Source organism: Leptodactylus fuscus, unplaced genomic scaffold (genome assembly GCF_031893055.1).
Source record: "Leptodactylus fuscus isolate aLepFus1 unplaced genomic scaffold, aLepFus1.hap2 HAP2_SCAFFOLD_123, whole genome shotgun sequence".
NCBI classification, from domain to species: Eukaryota; Metazoa; Chordata; class Amphibia; order Anura; family Leptodactylidae; genus Leptodactylus; species Leptodactylus fuscus.
Genome location: NW_027440066.1, coordinates 98,945 through 118,024, shown reverse-complemented (window position 1 = coordinate 118,024; position 19,080 = coordinate 98,945). Strand labels below are relative to the sequence as shown.

At 43.6% G+C, this 19,080-nt stretch overlaps 4 non-coding genes and 3 pseudogenes across 4 annotated transcripts; all 7 read left to right on the top strand.

The window, feature by feature from the left end:
* The first annotated feature begins 122 nt into the window (after positions 1 to 122).
* LOC142186894 (U2 spliceosomal RNA) lies at positions 123 to 334 on the top strand (annotated as a pseudogene).
* A 6,015-nt stretch (positions 335 to 6,349) lies between these two features.
* On the top strand, positions 6,350 to 6,516 carry LOC142186905 (U2 spliceosomal RNA; annotated as a pseudogene).
* A 609-nt stretch (positions 6,517 to 7,125) lies between these two features.
* LOC142186858 (U2 spliceosomal RNA) lies at positions 7,126 to 7,316 on the top strand. Its single transcript, XR_012712356.1, has one exon. It is a non-coding gene; the product is annotated as a U2 spliceosomal RNA (small nuclear RNA).
* A 609-nt stretch (positions 7,317 to 7,925) lies between these two features.
* Positions 7,926 to 8,116, top strand: LOC142186857 (U2 spliceosomal RNA). Its single transcript, XR_012712355.1, has one exon. It is a non-coding gene; the product is annotated as a U2 spliceosomal RNA (small nuclear RNA).
* Positions 8,117 to 10,972: 2,856 nt separating this feature from the next.
* LOC142186893 (U2 spliceosomal RNA) lies at positions 10,973 to 11,168 on the top strand. The gene has a single exon (XR_012712375.1). It is a non-coding gene; the product is annotated as a U2 spliceosomal RNA (small nuclear RNA).
* Positions 11,169 to 11,777: 609 nt separating this feature from the next.
* Positions 11,778 to 11,968, top strand: LOC142186969 (U2 spliceosomal RNA). Its single transcript, XR_012712431.1, has one exon. It is a non-coding gene; the product is annotated as a U2 spliceosomal RNA (small nuclear RNA).
* A 6,080-nt stretch (positions 11,969 to 18,048) lies between these two features.
* LOC142186878 (U2 spliceosomal RNA) lies at positions 18,049 to 18,250 on the top strand (annotated as a pseudogene).
* Positions 18,251 to 19,080: the final 830 nt, after the last annotated feature.

The window sequence follows — 19,080 nt, the reverse complement described above, 5'->3', positions numbered from 1 at the left end:
AAAAATGGTAAAATACTGTTAAATATTGTGAAAAACTGTGAGATGTACAGATGTTTTTTGTTGTTGTTCATTTGTGTGTTGTATGTGTAGTAATATGGAAAATTGAGAAATAGTGTTTTTTCATTGTTATTTTGTTATGTTTAATAAAAAATGGCCCTTAGTGGCTAGTAAATCAAAAAAATCTGTTCTTATCAGTTTAATATCTGATACGTCCCCTATCTGGGGACCATATATTAAATGGATTTTTAGAACAGGGAGCTGGAATCGGAGCTTGCTCTGTCCACTCCACGCATTGACCTGGTATTGCATTACTTCCAGGATCGGTGCACCCCTTTCCAATTCAGTTGAAAGAAAGAGACAGAGGACTGACCGACCAACAGAGAAGATTGCTGCACCTGGCAAGCTAGCAAAGAGAAAATTGACAGTTGGACGTGGCCTGATGCTGTGACTGACTCTACCTGAAAGGTACTTCATTAATTATTTTCTTTGATTGATTGATTGATTGATTGATTGCAAATGACATTACTGCTGCAAAGTGTCTGATTTGCTGCCATTTTATTCAATTTTAAATGCATTGAATTCTTTTAAAATTTTTGGGCATAAATTTATTTCTGAACTTGCACTTGACCGGACACTTGAATGGGTGTGGTCAAACGGTGGGAGTGGTTTATGCAGATTCGCAAAATTCGGCAAAATCCGCTGGCGTCACAAGATAACATTTGCACATGTCACTTTGCCTTGCACAAAAGTTTTTCTTTTCTTTTTTTTCACTTTTGGTGGCAGGTAGGGAAAACCTGCACAAGCTAATTGATTTCTACTTCATTAAGGGAAAGGAAAAAAAAACAAAAAAAAAACCAAAATAGGGCTGCAGCAGCATGGTGCACACCTTGAGCGGTGCACAGTGAACACGGAAGGGCGCCAGAACAGGTGCCGAGCGCTTGCCATCGCTTCTCGGCCTTTTGGCACGATCAAGTGCAGTTGTAATAGATTGTACTTGGTGGAAAGTCTTAAGGTGGCAGAAGGGGTACCCACCGCTTGGCCTTGGAGGATCGCTTGGGAGCACTGCCCAGGCTAAACCTCCTTGCTGCTTTCGGGCTGGTGGATTAGTCCCCGGAAACCTTTTGAGTTGCGATCGCACTGGGGAAGGCCTTGGCCCAACCGAGTGTATATAAAGCGGAAAAGCTGCGATTGTGGTTGCGTTTTTCGGAATAGTGCGGACAAGCTTCGTTGGAGGTTCCCTTTGTGCGGACAAGGACTAAAGACCTTCAGCTGTCCTTCGGGATAGGTCCAGACCTAAAAAGGGCGGTGGTTGGCGGAAGGCAGCCACTTTTCCCCTCCATTGGTCAAAGTGACCTTAAGAATTCTCCCTAGCTGAGAATAAAGATCCAAGCTGAATATGGTCTACATTGTACAAAATCATGGGGAACCCCCATTAAAACAGTCCATCCGGATTGTGGTTGCGGAACAGAGCCTGGCTTCGAAGGACCTCCCATACATTTATCGGGAGATTTTGCTAAAAAGGCTCGGAGTGCAGAAAGAGGAGATCCTGTGCCTCAAAAGCACTAAGGATGGAGGCATAGTGTCTTTCAATCAGAGAAGCACATATTATAATGTGTGGAAAGCCTTGGAAGAGGCTAGAGAGGACGACGAGATCCTGAGGGGTTTCGTGTTCAAATTTTTGGGCGACTACGAGAAAGCCCAGGTAGTGGTCAACATGTACAGCCCATTCCTGGACTCGTCACAGATAGTTACCTTCCTGAAGAGGTATTGTAGCGAGGTGGCGGGTCCGGCGCAGGTTGCCAATGTCCGAGGTGTAGAAGCCTGGTCGGGCAAATATAAGTTTGATGTCAAATTCCGGCCCGCCCCTGCCGCAGAAGGGGGAATCTGTGGTTTTCTTCACCCACCCCAAGTCTTTTACATTGGACGCGAGAGGGGTTCGCTGTACTTTAACGGCATGGAAGTTCTTTTTTGCCGAAGGTGCAAAAAGTATGGGCACCTTAAGGAACAGTGCGTGGCTAAGATCTGTAACAAATGTGGTGACACTGGCCACGAAGGGCCAGAATGCAAGAACGGCTGGCGTTGTAACATGTGCGGAGAGCTTGGACACAAGTTCTTTGACTGCCCGAAAAAGGCAAAAAAGGCTGGGCCTTCCAATGATAGCGGCGAAGGTGGCTCCGGTGGTAGTGGCGCGGTGCCTACTACGGGAGGTAATGTGGCCTCGTCCGGAGGTACACAGGGGAGCCAAGAACAGACCCCCAAAACCGCTGCCCCGGCAGCAACTGGCGCTAAGGCTGCTGAGCCTGTTAAAACCCGAAAGCCGGCAGTCGCACAGGGCGGCACCTTTAAGGCTCCCCCATCCGCAGGGAGCGGGGCTAAGGCCCCTGAGCCTAGCAGTCAAAAAACTGGCTCAAAGGGTGTCCCCTCTTCGAAAGGTGCGACGAAAGGCGAAAGTAAAGGGAGTGCGTCTGGGGATACCCCCCAGAAGGGGAGTCCCGCGGAGCACCCGCCTGACAAACATTGCGTCCCTGGTAAGGAGTCTACGCCTGCTACCGTACCGGAGACCCCCGTGGCTGGATCCAAAGACCAAAGGCCTGGGACGGCGGCGGTGGAGGAGATGGATTCCACACAGTCAGCGAAAAGAGGTCGAGCGTCATCTGGGTCCGTGGATGGAGAGGAGGAGGATCCAAGCCTGCGACCCCCGAAGTTGCTTACTTGGCGTCCTGGAAGATCTACGTCTTGCTCTGGCTCTGATATCGAGACTCCAAGGAGGGATCCCGACTGGGCATCGGAGGGAGACAGTGGAGGGACGCAACATATTTCCGAGTTCTCTGGTGACTCCGAGACCTGATGGGGATCCCAATAACCATCGCCTCACTTAACGTGAGATCCCTAAAGGGCCCCATCAGGCGGGCTGCTTTATTTCAGTATTTGGAAACTGTTTCCTTTGATTTTTGTTTACTCCAGGAATGTAACATTCAAAATGGGTTGGACTATGGACACTTGGAGAAATCCTGGAAACATGGACCCTCAATCTGGTCCGGAGGGAATGACAGCAAATCCTCCGGTATTGGAATTTTATGTAAAGGGACTCATGTGGACATTGTTTCAACAGAGGAAATCGTACCCGGGAGAATGTTGCTGTTAAATGTTTTATTCAAGGGTGTAAAATTGCAAATTATTAATATTTATTGTTCCCCAAACAAGCAAGAGCGGATAGAATTATTAGATATGTTGCCTTTCTTCTGCCCGGCTTCCTCTCCCCTCATTGTTGGGGGGGATTTTAATTGTGTTCGTATGGGGGAGTGTAGGAGTGGAGGGAGGGCTAACACTAAAGACCGCTCATCGGGTGTTTTATCGAATTTTGTAACTGATTTTAACCTTGTAGACTGTTGGCAGAAGTTGCGACCTGGAGATCCTGGACCGACCTGGACCAGCCGAGGAATCTCATCTCGAATTGATTTTATCTTTGTTTCTAAAAATTTTTTACCTGTAGATTTTAACTTGCATAATAATGTTTTTTCTGACCATATGCTGTTACTTTCCTCCCTGGAGCTTGAAGGTGAACCTAAAACACAGAGAGGGCCATGGAGGTTAAGCGTACCCTTGCTGCAGGACCCTGGGGTAAGATCTGCTTTCTTACAAATATACAAGCATTGGCAGGGGCAGCGAGGGGTTAACGATAGCATGTTAGAATGGTGGGAACAAACAAAAATTAAGATGAGGGCTTTCTTTGTTATGATGGGAAAAAAGAAGGCAGCCGAAAGAAGGAATAGCTTCCTCATTCTCAATAAAAGACTACAGGTTCTGCTTAAGCTTAAAGAGATAGGGGTGGACGTAAAAGGGGACATCCTAGTCCTAAGAGCAGAAATAGATAGAATCATTGATGAGAGAGGGAAACAAATTATACATAATGCCCGGGTAAAAGACTTAGAGGAGGGGGAGAAATGCTCCCGATATTTTTTTAAAATCGCCAACGAAAGGAAAGAGGTTATAAACAGTCTAGAGGGGAAGGAGACAATAAAAGAAATGCTTGAGGTGACCTTTGAGTTTTATAAAAATCTCTTTGACACTAAGTCAATAGATAACTCTTGTAAAGATTTTTTAAATAGCCTTATAACTCGCAAATTAGATCACCATGACCAAGATAGGCTAGCAGTAGACATAACGCAAGAAGAACTATTTTCAATCATTAAAAGTTTTTCAACAGGGAAAGTTCCTGGGACGGACGGGTTTCCCATAGAATTTTATTTGCAGTTCTGGGACATTTTAAAAGAGGATTTATTAGCGATTTTTAAAGAGGTTTTTAATGTTGAAATTTTACCCCCCTCCTGGAGGGAGGGGCTAGTATCTTTGCTTTTTAAAAAAAAGGGTGAAAAGGGGCTTTTAAAAAATTGGCGCCCCATTACTCTTTTAAACGTAGATTATAAAATTTTAGCAAAGATTTTAGTAACTCGTTTAAAACCTTTTATCGCTAAGTTAATACACCCAAGTCAAGTTTGTGGTGTCCCTGGTCGAAGCATAGCTGAGTCATTAAACCTGCTTAGAGATTTAATATGGTACCAAAAGGAAAGGGGTCAGGGCTTAGCCATCATGTCGCTTGACTTTGAAAAAGCCTTTGACCGAGTGTCCCATGAATATCTTTTTAGCATTTTATCCACAATGAATATTCCTGTTTTTATTTTATCTAAAATGAAACTTTTATACCGCTCCTGTTTTAGTAAAATATCTATTAATGGTTTTTTAACTAGGGGGGTTCCTTTATCTTCAGGTGTAAAGCAGGGGTGCCCACTGTCCCCGCTTTTATTTATTTGCGCCATAGAACCCCTTTTAATACTCCTTCGAAAAGACAAAATTATACGTGGTGTGCCCATCCCTGGGGGTAGGGGGAAAAATGTAAAAATACTAGCTTACATGGACGATGTTACTATCGCATGTACCGACTCCCCATCCCTGAGGAGGGCGCTTTTAAACACACAGATATTTTGTACAGGTTCCGGTTTTAAAGTAAATGTGGAGAAGTGCGACTGTTTTTATTTTGATCCTTGGGACTCTTCAAAAGTGGATGGTATTGTTATGCAAAAAAATAGTATTAAAGTGTTGGGTATAGTTTTTAATTTTATCAATGACGGTATTTTAAGCTGGGATGCAGTAATCACTAGGGCCGAAAGGAAAATCTCCTTTTGGGGACTGCGGAAACTTACCATGGAGGGAAAGATTCTAATCGTGAAAAGTGTAATCATCCCAATGCTATTATATGTAGCGATGGTCTTTCCCCCCTCAATTTTATATATAAAAAAGATAACCAAAATGTGCTTTTATTTTATATGGGGATCCAAAATGGAAAAGCTGAGAAGAGAGATTATGTATAAAAGTAGAGAAAATGGAGGGAGAGATGTCCCTGATTTTTTTAAATTCTTTTATATAAAATATCTTAGCTTTTGCTTTAAATGTTTTAACACAGACAGTGCTTTTAGTTCTTTTCTTAGATATGCTTGCGGTATGGTTTTTAAAAGGTGGGCCAGGGTTTCTCTGAGCTCCCCGGTTTTACTGTGCCCACCAAAGCATTACGCAGTTTTAGAAAGAACAATAAGACTTTTAAAGCTCCAACAAATCGACCCCAATATTTTAAAAGAACAGAAAAAATTAACAGTTTTTACCAGAAGGGAAGAAATTTGTGAAAGGGTAAGTGGGTTCACAGAGGGCAGGGCCCGGAAAGTGTGGAGAAATGTTTTTGGTAAATTTTTAGCGAACAGCCATAAAGACTTAGCCTGGTCAGTTGTGCACCAGTGCCTCCCTACAAGAGAATTCCAATGTAGGAGAGGTCTGGTAGCATCAGCTAGATGCATGAGGTGTGGAAATGATGAGTCCGTACTGCACACTATGTGGAACTGTGGGTTCTCGCAGGAGGTATGGAGGAAGGCGGGGCCTATTTTAAAAGAGGTGTGCGGTCTTAGGGAACTCAATTATTCTTATGTATTTTATGGTCCTTTTAGCTGTACTGATCCTATTAAGCATGAAGTATGCTGGTCTTTTATCTGCTGTTTTAAAAGTGCTTTATGGAAAGTCCGAAACATTTTATTATTTAACAGAGAAAAAATTGATGTAGAAAACTGTTGTAACTTAGCTTTAAGTGAAGCTTATGTATATTACTTAAGAGATGTGAACCGCTTTGGCAAGAGGGAGGCTGTATCTCGATGGAGGCCTTCCTCTTGGAATTCTTTCTGGTGAATTTTAACTGTATATGTACCTTGTTATTGTGTTATGTATGTGTGATGTCAGTTTATAATTTTGTAAAAAATTCTACGGTTTTTTATCTGTATATGTGAAACTTTCAAATTCAATAAAGTAGATTGTTTAACCGTATCTGTTCTTATCAGTTTAATATCTGATACGTCCCCTATCTGGGGACCATATATTAAATGGATTTTTAGAACAGGGAGCTGGAATCGGAGCTTGCTCTGTCCACTCCACGCATTGACCTGGTATTGCATTACTTCCAGGATCGGTGCACCCCTTTCCAATTCAGTTGAAAGAAAGAGACAGAGGACTGACCGACCAACAGAGAAGATTGCTGCACCTGGCAAGCTAGCAAAGAGAAAATTGACAGTTGGACGTGGCCTGATGCTGTGACTGACTCTACCTGAAAGGTACTTCATTAATTATTTTCTTTGATTGATTGATTGATTGATTGATTGCAAATGACATTACTGCTGCAAAGTGTCTGATTTGCTGCCATTTTATTCAATTTTAAATGCATTGAATTCTTTTAAAATTTTTGGGCATAAATTTATTTCTGAACTTGCACTTGACCGGACACTTGAATGGGTGTGGTCAAACGGTGGGAGTGGTTTATGCAGATTCGCAAAATTCGGCAAAATCCGCTGGCGTCACAAGATAACATTTGCACATGTCACTTTGCCTTGCACAAAAGTTTTTCTTTTCTTTTTTTTCACTTTTGGTGGCAGGTAGGGAAAACCTGCACAAGCTAATTGATTTCTACTTCATTAAGGGAAAGGAAAAAAAAACAAAAAAAAAACCAAAATAGGGCTGCAGCAGCATGGTGCACACCTTGAGCGGTGCACAGTGAACACGGAAGGGCGCCAGAACAGGTGCCGAGCGCTTGCCATCGCTTCTCGGCCTTATGGCTAAGATCAAGTGTAGTATCTGTTCTTATCAGTTTAATATCTGATACGTCCCCTATCTGGGGACCATATATTAAATGGATTTTTAGAACAGGGAGCTGGAATCGGAGCTTGCTCTGTCCACTCCACGCATTGACCTGGTATTGCATTACTTCCAGGATCGGTGCACCCCTTTCCAATTCAGTTGAAAGAAAGAGACAGAGGACTGACCGACCAACAGAGAAGATTGCTGCACCTGGCAAGCTAGCAAAGAGAAAATTGACAGTTGGACGTGGCCTGATGCTGTGACTGACTCTACCTGAAAGGTACTTCATTAATTATTTTCTTTGATTGATTGATTGATTGATTGATTGCAAATGACATTACTGCTGCAAAGTGTCTGATTTGCTGCCATTTTATTCAATTTTAAATGCATTGAATTCTTTTAAAATTTTTGGGCATAAATTTATTTCTGAACTTGCACTTGACCGGACACTTGAATGGGTGTGGTCAAACGGTGGGAGTGGTTTATGCAGATTCGCAAAATTCGGCAAAATCCGCTGGCGTCACAAGATAACATTTGCACATGTCACTTTGCCTTGCACAAAAGTTTTTCTTTTCTTTTTTTTCACTTTTGGTGGCAGGTAGGGAAAACCTGCACAAGCTAATTGATTTCTACTTCATTAAGGGAAAGGAAAAAAAAACAAAAAAAAAACCAAAATAGGGCTGCAGCAGCATGGTGCACACCTTGAGCGGTGCACAGTGAACACGGAAGGGCGCCAGAACAGGTGCCGAGCGCTTGCCATCGCTTCTCGGCCTTATGGCTAAGATCAAGTGTAGTATCTGTTCTTATCAGTTTAATATCTGATACGTCCCCTATCTGGGGACCATATATTAAATGGATTTTTAGAACAGGGAGCTGGAATCGGAGCTTGCTCTGTCCACTCCACGCATTGACCTGGTATTGCATTACTTCCAGGATCGGTGCACCCCTTTCCAATTCAGTTGAAAGAAAGAGACAGAGGACTGACCGACCAACAGAGAAGATTGCTGCACCTGGCAAGCTAGCAAAGAGAAAATTGACAGTTGGACGTGGCCTGATGCTGTGACTGACTCTACCTGAAAGGTACTTCATTAATTATTTTCTTTGATTGATTGATTGATTGATTGATTGCAAATGACATTACTGCTGCAAAGTGTCTGATTTGCTGCCATTTTATTCAATTTTAAATGCATTGAATTCTTTTAAAATTTTTGGGCATAAATTTATTTCTGAACTTGCACTTGACCGGACACTTGAATGGGTGTGGTCAAACGGTGGGAGTGGTTTATGCAGATTCGCAAAATTCGGCAAAATCCGCTGGCGTCACAAGATAACATTTGCACATGTCACTTTGCCTTGCACAAAAGTTTTTCTTTTCTTTTTTTTCACTTTTGGTGGCAGGTAGGGAAAACCTGCACAAGCTAATTGATTTCTACTTCATTAAGGGAAAGGAAAAAAAAACAAAAAAAAAACCAAAATAGGGCTGCAGCAGCATGGTGCACACCTTGAGCGGTGCACAGTGAACACGGAAGGGCGCCAGAACAGGTGCCGAGCGCTTGCCATCGCTTCTCGGCCTTATGGCTAAGACCAAGTGTAGCATACTAACTGTTTAGTGTCTGTGTGCTGCCAAGAGTCTTAGCCGGAGGTGCCCCGGGTACCCTCTACTCGGCCTTGTGTGGAAACCCAGGTTTATAGCCTGGGTGGAAGCACATGCTGCTATAGGGTTTGAGGCCTAGTCCCGGGGCAACGAGAAGCGATCACTGGAGCCTCTACTGAGGTTTGCAGGCCGGTTGTTGCGCTTGTCGGTTATCATGGACCTGAAACTAAAGAGGTCGTGTCTACGCTTCTTTTTGCAGAAAGGTGCCATAGTGGAGGACTGGGACGAATGCTATGTCTCCCGGATCCTTTGTGACTGCCTGAAAGTCAAGTCTGATGATATCTTGTGCATGCAGTGGAACCGGACCAGGGGATCCTATGACGTCACCTTCAAGGACGATCATCTGTGCCTGGAGGCTTACCTGGAGTGGTTCACCGGAGCGGCTTCTGGAATCAGAGAGAAGGTGGTCTGTCTATCCTCGGCTCATGGTGGATGGAGGAGTCTTATCGTGGCCATGGACGATCCCCTGGTGGAGGTAGCTGTAATCCAGGAGTATATTTTGCAGTACGCTTCAATGATGCGCTTCAAGCGTAAGTTGTTGAACAAAGCCAACTACTGGGACGGTAGGAGGCGCTTTTCTGTCTGGATTCTGGACAAAAACTTAAGTTTATTAAGTGGACTTATTAATATTGCTGGACATTCTGGCTATCTCTACTGGGAGGGTGGAGGTTTGAAAAATAAAAAGACCTCTGCCAAAGTGGAGTCAAGCCAAGAAGACGCTATGTTTTCTTCAAGTTCTGGGACTGAGCTACAGACCCCTACTGTGGGTCCTGGAAAAAAGACTGAGACTTTTTGTTTTACAGAAAATGTCATTACTTCTGAAAATATTGTTTCTCTTTCAGTTCCATCGGAGAGTGAAACCCCGCCTGCTGGGAGTGACTGCGGCTCGGGAGTGGATGAGGGTAATCTGTCTGCGAGTGAGCGGCCCCCGGGAGAAAGCGAGGTTGTAAGTCATGATGTATGTCTGCTTGTGTCTGAGGTGGAGCCTGGTGGGGAGTCTCCTGCCGGGTCTCTGCCTGATGCGTCTGAGGATGCGAGTAAGGGCGGAGGTGAGCTGTGCCCGGGGACGCAAGCGTCTGTGAGTGATGTAAGTTTGACTGACAGTGTTGAGAATGTGACTGAGTGGGATGCAGAATCCGATGACGCTGGCGAGTGTGGCTCTGCTATTAGTGAGTCGGACATCGTTAGTTATGATGCGGACAAGCTGTTCTATGAGAATGGGACTCCGATGACCCCGTATGAATTTATGTGGAGGTTGAAAATGTACTCTGTAACAATGCAAAAAAGAGGGATGGGTTTTTTTCATGCTTTAGTTTACTTCCAGGAAATCTTTGAAAAAGATAGGGAAGGGGCTCTTCGCCTAATGAAGGCCCCAGATTGGTTATGGGATAATATAAGAGAGAAAAAAGAATTGTCATTTGGGGATTGGTTAGTACTCTATGCCTTTGCTATGCTAAGGGGTTATGTAGGGTATAGTTATAGATATCAAGAAAAGGGATACCTCTTTAAGCCTGATGAAGAGTATATGGCTGAAAGAAGCCGCGGTTATTTTGAAGATACTTTCTACTATGGGAATCCAGAGATGAGTTACAGTCTAGCCCACTTTATTAAAGATAGTGGTTGGGACTAAAAGGCCTTGGTGTAGTTAAGTAATTATGTCATTAATTATGTTCCCTTTTCTCTCTTGTGGGGGAAATAAAGTTATGTGGTTTGTTAAGTATAAAAATAGTTTTGTTTAAAAGTAAATAAAGTTCTTCCCAATTGTTTTAATTATGTACTTCCCTTGCTAAAATACAGTATGCGACAAAAGTCAATTTTTTTGTTATCTTCCCAGTGGGGATATGACTTGTCAATCGCTAAAGGGTTAAATGTAAATAAAGTTGTCTTCCAATTTATTGGAATAAGGTTATTGGTATACGTACTCCAAATTGTACATTTCTTTGTAAAAATTTAGCTAATTATCATGGGTTTTCCCAAAAATGGGAGCGTATATATTTTTGTAATTTCAGCTGTATACTTATTGGTTTTTCTGTATCTTGGCAAAGCCAAATTATTTTTGTTTCCCAAGATTGGAATCATGTTGTGTTAAATATGTATATTTCAACTGTTTTTATTTTGTTTTTCTACTTTCGTATAAAAAAACGGTTTATAATGTATGTTATGTTTTATAAATAAAGTCGATTGTTAAACCGTATCTGTTCTTATCAGTTTAATATCTGATACGTCCCCTATCTGGGGACCATATATTAAATGGATTTTTAGAACAGGGAGCTGGAATCGGAGCTTGCTCTGTCCACTCCACGCATTGACCTGGTATTGCATTACTTCCAGGATCGGTGCACCCCTTTCCAATTCAGTTGAAAGAAAGAGACAGAGGACTGACCGACCAACAGAGAAGATTGCTGCACCTGGCAAGCTAGCAAAGAGAAAATTGACAGTTGGACGTGGCCTGATGCTGTGACTGACTCTACCTGAAAGGTACTTCATTAATTATTTTCTTTGATTGATTGATTGATTGATTGATTGCAAATGACATTACTGCTGCAAAGTGTCTGATTTGCTGCCATTTTATTCAATTTTAAATGCATTGAATTCTTTTAAAATTTTTGGGCATAAATTTATTTCTGAACTTGCACTTGACCGGACACTTGAATGGGTGTGGTCAAACGGTGGGAGTGGTTTATGCAGATTCGCAAAATTCGGCAAAATCCGCTGGCGTCACAAGATAACATTTGCACATGTCACTTTGCCTTGCACAAAAGTTTTTCTTTTCTTTTTTTTCACTTTTGGTGGCAGGTAGGGAAAACCTGCACAAGCTAATTGATTTCTACTTCATTAAGGGAAAGGAAAAAAAAACAAAAAAAAAACCAAAATAGGGCTGCAGCAGCATGGTGCACACCTTGAGCGGTGCACAGTGAACACGGAAGGGCGCCAGAACAGGTGCCGAGCGCTTGCCATCGCTTCTCGGCCTTATGGCTAAGATCAAGTGTAGTATCTGTTCTTATCAGTTTAATATCTGATACGTCCCCTATCTGGGGACCATATATTAAATGGATTTTTAGAACAGGGAGCTGGAATCGGAGCTTGCTCTGTCCACTCCACGCATTGACCTGGTATTGCATTACTTCCAGGATCGGTGCACCCCTTTCCAATTCAGTTGAAAGAAAGAGACAGAGGACTGACCGACCAACAGAGAAGATTGCTGCACCTGGCAAGCTAGCAAAGAGAAAATTGACAGTTGGACGTGGCCTGATGCTGTGACTGACTCTACCTGAAAGGTACTTCATTAATTATTTTCTTTGATTGATTGATTGATTGATTGATTGCAAATGACATTACTGCTGCAAAGTGTCTGATTTGCTGCCATTTTATTCAATTTTAAATGCATTGAATTCTTTTAAAATTTTTGGGCATAAATTTATTTCTGAACTTGCACTTGACCGGACACTTGAATGGGTGTGGTCAAACGGTGGGAGTGGTTTATGCAGATTCGCAAAATTCGGCAAAATCCGCTGGCGTCACAAGATAACATTTGCACATGTCACTTTGCCTTGCACAAAAGTTTTTCTTTTCTTTTTTTTCACTTTTGGTGGCAGGTAGGGAAAACCTGCACAAGCTAATTGATTTCTACTTCATTAAGGGAAAGGAAAAAAAAACAAAAAAAAAACCAAAATAGGGCTGCAGCAGCATGGTGCACACCTTGAGCGGTGCACAGTGAACACGGAAGGGCGCCAGAACAGGTGCCGAGCGCTTGCCATCGCTTCTCGGCCTTCTGGCAAAGATCAAGTGATTTGTCTGTTCAGTGGCAAGTTATTTGGTCCAAGTCAGTGCGACAGGCCCTCTTAGGTACCCTCCCCCTCGGCCTGGTGGGATCGTCCGGGTTCATTGCCCGGACTTCACCCACCTGCTGCTATAGGGGGGGAGGATTAGTCCTGAGAGGAACGAGGAGGGATCCCCCAGTGAGCTCTCTTTTGAGTCCTTAGTGGCTAAAGAGAAACATTTTGTTGCGTTGGTTGCGGTAACCGGTTGCGGACATGGACAGGCCTTTTAAACAAGTGCCTGAATATGTCCGCATTCCAAATTCCCTGAGGATCCACCTCAGTGGAGCTGAGACTGGAGGCCGTCCAGTTGTCTTTGTGGTGGAAAAGGTGTTGGAGGGCGTCCTCCAAGTACATAGGCGTAATGTCATGGCTATGCAGGACTACCAGAAAAGAGGGGACTATGACATTACTTTTAATGGCCCGGAATATTACAAAACTGCCTTAGGCATGGCCCGTTTACACCGCCAGAAACTAGCTGATATGGGCGTTGATGTGCTACTGCACCATGGCGAGAGAACCATACTAACTCTTAAAATGTACTCCCCATTAGTGCCTGATGATGTAGTAATAAGGTTTGTTAAATTCTTTTTTCTAGACGTGGAATTCCTTGGATCCGTTGACAATGAATGCGGCATATGGTGCGTCAAGTGGCGGTTCTCAGTCAACTTAAAGATGGGCGAGGATGGACGACCACTACTCCCACCCGCCCGGTTCCGACTCGGTACGGTGAATGGCGACCTCTTTTATAAGGGGATGCAGCCCTTCTGCAGGAGCTGTGGGAAGTACGGCCACACCAAAGAAAGCTGCAATGTTACCTGTCGAAATTGCGGCGGCACTGACCACCAGATGAAGGACTGTAAAAGCGACAGGCGCTGCAATTTCTGCCAGCAGGTGGGACACCTGTACAGGGAATGCCCCCACAACAAATGTGCCGGAGATGACACGTCAGCTGAGCCTGGCCCGGAGGGAGAGGAAAAGGAGGAGGAGAGGAAGGAAGAGTCACCAATGGAGACCACAGGTGAAGAACCAGAGGTGCCCCCGGCCCCCCCAGAGGTACCGCCTGATCCCCCGGAGACCCCACCGGCCCGCCAGGAGGGGGAGCAAATGGAGACTGCTGGAACAGAGTCTGCTGAGTTGGTGAGCATGGTCATTGCAGATACCCCGAGGGTAGGGACCAGGATTGTATTTGAGGAGGGCGAAGCTGTAGACCTGGGGCCAAAAAAACTCAAAAAGTCTGCCTCGCAGGGTACTAAGGGTGCTGGGAAGACCCATAGTGGCAGCGGGCCTAAGAGGTCGGAAAGCCAGCCAGCGCCCGACTCAGGGTCCAAGTCCGGGTCAAAGAGAGGGATAGGTATGGGCATTCTCAGAGATCCTAGGTTCCATTACGGGGATGAGGGGGTGGTGTCGCCCAGGGGAGTGGGCGTGTCGGGTGAGACTGGTGTGCCCGCCCCAGGTGATGCTGTCCCTGACCCGTACGAAATGGTAAACACACCGCCATGTGCGCAGCCCCCCCCTCCCGTAGATCAGCCGGGTGAAAGCCCAAGGGAGGAAGGGGGGTCCCCGGGTAGACCACCTGACTCATACGAAATGGATCTGAATGCCCAGCCCCTGGAGACCCTAGTGGACCTGTGGTCAAACCTTGACGCGAGATCCCGTAGCGGGGTTATCTGCGGTTCTGACGATGCTAGCTCCCTCTCCTTTTCCCCCAGGTCTGACCTGAGTGGGGAAGATTGCCAGATAGTGAGGCGGGCTGGTGGGTCAGAAGATTAGCATACAGAAACCAGGAAGTCTTCCTTGGGATGAAGTATCGTTGTTTTTTCGTGTGAACTATAACCTCTCCTTCTCTCCTCATGGCAGTCCTGAAGGGCATTACACTCAATATAAGGAGCGCCAGCAGTAGAAGGAGGCGTGCGGCTTTAATGAATTATCTTTCACTTTTATCGGCATCAGTGTTTTTCCTGCAGGAGTGCAGCATCCCCCACCGTTCAAACTACGAAATCTACGAAAGAGACTGGATCTATGGTTCGTCTGCGTGGTCCGGGTCTAACGAGCCCGGATCCGCCGGGGTCGCCATTCTTTTTAGGGGAAACATTCAAATTGATTTTATCCAAGAAATTTTACCTGGTAGGATTTTATTGGTTAAAGCTTTTATTGACGGCACTAGATGGCAGTTTTTAAATTTTTATGCTTCCCCCAACAGAGACGACAGGGCAAGGATGATGGAGGTATTACAACTGCATATAAATTCTGCTGAACCCCTCATCCTTGCCGGGGATTTTAACACCGTCCTCAAGGGTGAGCGCCGGCTGACAAGCAGCAACAGTCGCAACTACGATAAAACCTCCGGTATGCTCAAAAACATAATCATTGACAATAATTTAACAGACGTGTACAAAACTTGTAACAGGGGCATACCGGAGGAAGCCGGCGCCACCTGGAGCAACGCAACCTGTAGTTCTAGAATCGATTTTGTTTTATGCTCTGAGGACGTACTGCCATCTAGTTGCGAGGTTTTAGCCAATGTTTTTTCTGACCATAAAATGATATGTTTTACTGTGAATCTTAATAATAATCATTTTAGAGGTTTTAGGTCTTGGAAATTGAATGTTTCCCTGCTAGACGATCCACGGGTGGCAGAAGATTTTAAAAGGTTTTATGCGGTCTGCAGGCGGCAAAGAAATCCCCAGTCCTCCATCGTAGCCTGGTGGGAAGACACAAAAAAGAAAATTCGTAAGTTTTTTATCAAATGGGGAAAAAAGATCGCAAAGGAAAACAGGGCTTTTTATGACAATTTAAACACCCGCTTGCAGACCTTTTACTATTTTAAAAACCATGGCCTTGATATGGAACACGAGATTTTAATTCTGAAGGAAGAAATTAGAAAATGTCTGGAAAAGAAAGGGAAGGAGATTATCTTCCGCTCCCGTATTAAGCACATAGAACAAAATGAAACGTGTTCCAGATATTTTTTTAAAAAGGCAAACGGTAAAAAAGAGTGCATCTCAGAAATTGATGGTGAATCTAATATCCAAAATATTTTAAAAAAGGTACATGGTTTTTATTCTAACCTTTTTAGTGCTAAGCCCGTGGATCAGTCTTTTTTAGATGACTCACTGAAAGAAATTACAGCAGTTTTAGACCCTGTCTCACAAAACTTTTTATCCCGAGAGCCCAATGAGAGGGAAATTTTAGACGTTATTAAAAGTTTTAAGACGGGGAAGGTGCCCGGACTGGATGGTATGCCTGTCGAATTTTATGTAAAGTTTTATGAAGTTTTAAAGGATGACCTTTTTACTTTGTTTTTAGAGGTTTTTAGATCCAAGCAGATCCCGGGGTCCTGGAAAAGAGGTGTGGTAACTTTGATATATAAAAAAGGAGAAAAAAGTGATTTAAAAAATTGGAGGCCAATCACACTCCTAAACACGGATTATAAAATCATGGCCAAGCTGTGTGCTACCCGCCTCAAAAACATCGCCGCTAAAATAATTCACGGAAACCAGGTATGTGCAATCCCGGGACGCAACATCTGGGAGAACCTTAATTTAATAAAGGACGTGATAGAGGATACTAAGAGCCGCAGAGGTCATTTGGCAATACTTTCCATAGACTTTGAAAAAGCCTTCGACAGAGTGTCGCATTTTTATTTGTTCAAGGTTTTAGAGAAGATGGGCATACCTGAAGGTTTTTTATTATCGCTACGGGCTTTTTATGACTGTTGTACTAGCCAAGTTTTAATCAATGGTTTTAAAACAGAGGAATTTTTTTTAGAATCAGGGGTAAAACAGGGGTGTCCCTTGTCCCCACTGCTTTTTATTTGTGCGTTAGAGCCTCTTTTAAGTGTAATACGCAAAGACAAGCAGATCCATGGCGTCCCCCTCCCAGGGGGGGCGGGGGTCGAGGCTAAAGCAGTGGGGTACATGGATGATGTCGCGATTTTATGCAGGGACACCCCTTCGCTTTTAAAAACATTAAGACAAATCGAGTTTTATTGCTGTGCCTCTGGTTTTAAGGTTAATTTTAACAAGAGCTCTGTTTTAGAAATTGGGAGAGGAATGGATTTTAAAGATGTACCCGTCCCAGTTTTAGAGTCAATAACCATTTTAGGCATTTCTTTCAGTGAGTCTAATAATGGCGTGACAAGTTGGAACATGGTGGCGGACAAGGTAAATGCTAAGCTGTGTCTCTGGAAATTGAGGAATCTGTCCATGGAGGGTAAAGTGCTGGTTTTAAAGATGATTATTTTACCGATTTTACTCTATTTAAGCATGGTGTTCCCTCCCCCCACAAATATGCTTAAAAAAATCACGAAAAACTGTTACACGTTCTTTTGGAACTCCCCTATGGAGAAATTAAAACGAAGTGAAGTAATGAAGTCCAAAAAGAACGGGGGGAGGGATTTTCCCGATTTTAGCAGATTCCTTTTATTAAAATATTTTTGCTACGTTTTTAACACTCTTTTTAAAAACAACCATTGGTCATATTTTACTCGTTATTATCTAGGTTTTTTTATGCGGAGATTTAAGTGGTTCGATATTGTTTTAACAGCCCCTTACTCTTTTAAATTAGTCCCGCACTATGTGATAATAGAAAAAATTGTGTTTTTATATGACTTAAAAAGTAAGAGTGTTGAACTTCTTAAGAATAGCAAAAAGTTAATCGCAGATTTTAAAAGCAAAGAGATCGTGTGTAAGATTGGTAACCTCAGTGAGCAAAAGAGCAAAACCGCGTGGATTTTAATTAACGCTTCTTATCTTTTTAACCCACAGAGAGACCTCGCCTGGAGTTGCGCCCAGATGTGCCTTCCATGCCGGGCGTTCCAATACCGGAGGGGCTATGCGAGGTCCGCCGTCTGTCCCAGGACTGGATGTAGGAGAGATGAAACAATACAACACCTCCTTTGGGACTGCAGTTTCGCGCAAGATTTCTGGAAGCTGTTTTTTCCACTTTTAAAGAAGATGGCGGACCTCCAGATTTTAACCCCTGAAACTATTTTATATGGACTATTCAGATGCCCCTCCCAAAGACATCAGGCGACGGCGTGGAAGGCCATCAACACAGCAAAGGGCGCACTCTGGGCGGCGAGAAACATTTTAGTCTTTAAACATGAACTTTTAACTACACGCGACGTTTTAAATCTGTGTTTTAGTGGAATGTATTTATATTATGTTTTAGACAAAAAACAGAACGCTCCTGCAATAAAATTATGGCATTATGAGGAGTGGAGAACAGCTACTTGACGTCACCATGTGTCCAACTTAAGTACCGAGTCGGAATCTTTTAATGAACTGTGATATGATATTTTATGCATTTCTGTGACTGAGACGTGTAAACTTGTATATTTATGTTATTCTATGCTAAATTATGTGATTATTTGTATACATGAATAATCATAAAAATGTATGTTATTTGACTTTTTTGCTTAATAAAAATGGCCCTTAGTGGCTAGTAAATCAAATCTGTTCTTATCAGTTTAATATCTGATACGTCCCCTATCTGGGGACCATATATTAAATGGATTTTTAGAACAGGGAGCTGGAATCGGAGCTTGCTCTGTCCACTCCACGCATTGACCTGGTATTGCATTACTTCCAGGATCGGTGCACCCCTTTCCAATTCAGTTGAAAGAAAGAGACAGAGGACTGACCGACCAACAGAGAAGATTGCTGCACCTGGCAAGCTAGCAAAGAGAAAATTGACAGTTGGACGTGGCCTGATGCTGTGACTGACTCTACCTGAAAGGTACTTCATTAATTATTTTCTTTGATTGATTGATTGATTGATTGATTGCAAATGACATTACTGCTGCAAAGTGTCTGATTTGCTGCCATTTTATTCAATTTTAAATGCATTGAATTCTTTTAAAATTTTTGGGCATAAATTTATTTCTGAACTTGCACTTGACCGGACACTTGAATGGGTGTGGTCAAACGGTGGGAGTGGTTTATGCAGATTCGCAAAATTCGGCAAAATCCGCTGGCGTCACAAGATAACATTTGCACATGTCACTTTGCCTTGCACAAAAGTTTTTCTTTTCTTTTTTTTCACTTTTGGTGGCAGGTAGGGAAAACCTGCACAAGCTAATTGATTTCTACTTCATTAAGGGAAAGGAAAAAAAAACAAAAAAAAAACCAAAATAGGGCTGCAGCAGCATGGTGCACACCTTGAGCGGTGCACAGTGAACACGGAAGGGCGCCAGAACAGGTGCCGAGCGCTTGCCATCGCTTCTCGGCCTTTTGGCTAAGATCAAGTGTAGCATACATTCTGTTCAGTGTTTGTGTGCTGCCAAGGATCTTAGCCAGAGGTGCCCCGGGTACCCTCTACTCGGCCTGGTAGGAAAAGTCAGGTTTATAGCCTGGCTGGAACTACCTGCTGCTATTGGGTTTGAGGCTTAGTCCCGGGGCAACGAGAAGCGATCACCTGGAGAATCTATTGAGACTC